Source organism: Lithobates pipiens, unplaced genomic scaffold (genome assembly GCF_037356315.1).
Source record: "Lithobates pipiens isolate NorthernLeopardFrog02 unplaced genomic scaffold, aLitPip1_a1.2 Scaffold_8, whole genome shotgun sequence".
NCBI lineage: Eukaryota > Metazoa > Chordata > Amphibia > Anura > Ranidae > Lithobates > Lithobates pipiens.
In genome coordinates, this window is record NW_027507903.1 from 336,956,726 (window position 1) to 336,960,443 (window position 3,718).

Below are 3,718 nucleotides of genomic sequence, written 5' to 3' on the forward strand. Positions count from 1 at the left end.
TGGTTAGTTTTCCCTGCCTTAATATTGGTCAGATGCTCATTAACCCAAATGGAAAAGGTCCTTATGGCACGTCCAATGTATTGTTTTTTACACGGACAGGTCAGGAGATACACTATGAACTTGGTAGCACAGGTGGTAAAGTGCTTCATATTGTATATCCGTTGTGTGACAGAGCATTGAAATGTCTCCGTTTTACATCTACCTCTAGTATTGTAAAGGCATACATTGCATTTTTTGCAGGGGAAATAACCCTTGCACTGGTGAAAAATTTAAGTCATTTTGAGAGGATCAATGATGTTGGGAGCTATTTGTTCCTGAATGGACCGTGCTCCCCTAAAAATTACCCCTACTTGTTTCTGGAATGACTGGTCCCAAAAATCTATCATTTTGAAGGACCCCCCCCCCAATGTTTTTTGATAATATTATGGATTTGCCTAGACTAAACCCAATATGTGGTAAAAAAGGACCAGTTAAATTTATTATCCGTGGCCCCCTATAGTAGAGATTTTCTGTCAATAGATGAAATCTGTTTGATCTCTGTATCCAGTTCAGTGGATCTGTAACCCTTCTCAATGAATCTGTTCCTGAGAATCTGAGACTGGTCAAGGAAATCCCCTGTCTGAGAACAGTTCCACCGCAGCCTAAGAAACTGGCTGTGTGGAACCGATCTCAGCCACTGGACATGATGACAGCTATCGACCGGAATGTAACCATTCCGGTCGGTAGGCTTAAAATACGTTTTAAACTCCAAATGTTGATCCACGACAGTAATTTCTAAATCAAGAAAATTAACAGAACTAACACTGGCTTCTTAGGTCAGGCGTATACCCCGGTCGTTGGAATTGAGTCCAACCATGAACTCCTCCAAGGATACAAGGTCGACCCTGCCACAGGAGGAGGATTTTGTCTATAGAATGAGCCCAGAGAACCAATTCTGGTCTCTTAAGAGGATAGGCGACATTCTCTTCCCACTTGGCCATGAAAAGGTTGGCCAAACTGGGGGCAAATTTTGCCCCCATGGCCACAGCCTTGCTCTGTAAATAAAATGTACTTTGAAACCAAAAATAATTATGTTTCATCGCAAATCTAAGGAGGTCCATAATGAAATTACACTGAATTACATATAAAGTGGCACTCTGAGACAAATAATATTCCACAGCAGCAAACCCCAAATCATGGGGAATGCAAGTATACAGGGCCAAAACTTCCTGATATGTAACAGATTCCAGTAGTCTGATAGTGTCTCCAGTATCCTTAATATACGAGGGAACTAGGAGGACAAGTGGTTGCAGATGGTAGTCAATATATTTACTTATCCTCGATGTCACCGAGTCAATCCCACTGATTATAGGTCTGCCTGGAGGATTGACTGGGTCCTTGTGTACTTTTGGAAGGTACAGTAGGTGCTGTCAATATTGTGTTTCCAGGGCGATGGGATCACACTGGAAATCACCGCTGCGAGCTGTGCTGCTCGCAGCGAGTGGAAGGAGCAACATAGCTCACCGATGGCTCCTGCGACAGGGCTCCCGTATGTCAATCTTGCTGCTAACAGCGTCAAGATTGACACAATATTGGCGACACCCACTGTAGTAAATAGTCGGGATGTGTGGTGCTAAAGGTACAATAAAACTACTCTTGGGGGGTTGAATAACAAAGGATTAGACAACCCTGTATGTACATGGTTATCAGCAATACGTACATTGTTGGTGGGAAGTTGAGTGAGAAAATGTTTTTGAATACTAAGTTTGCAGATGAATTTCTGGACATCAATAAATGTAGAAAATTTATTGAGAGTTTTTGGAGGGACATATTTCAGTCCCTTATCCAGAACACATTTCTCCTCATCTGTCAAACTAACCGAACTTAGTTTGAAAATGCCGGCACCTATCAAGTTCTTTTTCTTTTTGCTTTGGACCCTCCTCCCCCCTCTGGTACCTCTCTTTATTGTGGACTTCATGGATATTGATCCATAGGTCTGGGAAAATCCGACGATGAGAGGGCCCGGGATAGCTCTGATTATAGATATATGGAGACCTAGTACATAAGTCATCATCTCTATCATCATAACTGTAGGAGTCTACACAAGTGGTTCTCGAATCCCTTTCTTGTAAAAGATTAAAACTATTGTAAGTGTGAATAGGTGTTCTCGGGACATAGTCATTCCCTGGACGACTCTGCCTGCAATCGTCTTGATAATTGTACCAACCCGACGAAAGTCCTCTGGGACCCTCATATCAGTATGGGTGGACATGATGTCCACATATTTGTCCTTTACCACCATTCTTAGACTCCTTTCCCCTCTGATTAGGGAGATATGGTAAATAAGAATCAGGTGGGTGGGTAGGTCTATTTGCACGATCATGTGGTTTAGATGAACCTCCCTTATATTGTGAGTTACTACCCGAAAGTATTGGGCTTTCCGCCTGATTAGGTTCATATGTTGACCTCCTATCTGGATTATGTGTACCAGGGTTAGTTACCTCCATCACGGACATCTCCTCTCCAGATGGTACAGTAACACTCATTTTCTTCTGCCAATTGAAAACAAGGTTAGTCCTGTAATTGGTAAGGTCCAGGTTATATTTCTTTTGTTTTTTACTTTTTTTTATCTTTTTCTTCTTTCTCCAAGTGACTCCTCAAACTTGTTGAAAGAGAAATGTACTCTGGGGTAGATTCATGTGGAGTTCATTTTTCTTTCAAATCTTTAATCTCCTTGTCTATAGTGGACAGTTTTAGTTTTTTCCTATCCACTCAAAATCCAAGGAGCTTGATCCCGACCTCATTAAAATATCAGAACCACGATTTCAAATCTGGATCTCCTTGTTGAGAAAAGACATCCCAACGGAGGCCTCTGGAAACCATTTGTTCTTTCATGTACTGTTCCAAGAAAGGCCGCGTCCTATTGTAGATGTATTTCCGTGGTCATCAGATTTTTCAACCTGAGAAACATTCCACTGATTTTGGTTTCTTGACCAGTCCTGGTGAACACACCGTCAGTATTGGCGGACCTAGTGGTCCTGTATTCAAAGACATCCATACTCCTATGGTTGAAAGGTACCTGCTGCAGTATGAAAGTCAAATAACAAAGTGGAAAATATGGTATAACTGTGCAAACCTAAACTAAGGGAAATAAACAGCAGCTACACAAGAATGTGACAAATATTCAAATAAGATAGTGTAAAAAATGTAGTGCTAAAGCAAAATGGTGCATTAATAATATATGTGAACTGCTAAAACATTCCCATACACAAAAGGAAATATTAGAGTCCAAAAATAAATATCAGGAACTAATTAGACTGAAAGTCCTGTGACATAAATCCAATCTTGTAAAGAAAAAAGGGTGACCCGTCACTGCGTTGTTAACGCACGGTGCCGCGCTCACTCTCATTGGCTTGGATGGGATGAGTTCCTTCCTATGGGGGCCACGTGAGAGTGAGCCCTAATTTTTTTACACAGTTTTTACTGCATGGAGAAAATCTATTGGTGCATAGGTTTAATTATATGCTTTGTCATTGGTCAGAATAAAGTGTTATCATTTCATTGGATATTTGAACCGAGGCTTGGAGTGCAGAGCAACAGCTGACCAGTCCTTGTCATGTTACTTCCATTTTCAATTGATTGATGTTGATTGGATGTGTACATTTTAAGATATCTATATATATTTGTGCAATGTGGGGGAGCAGTTTGATGCCCCTGTAGATGTCCACTTAGGATGAAA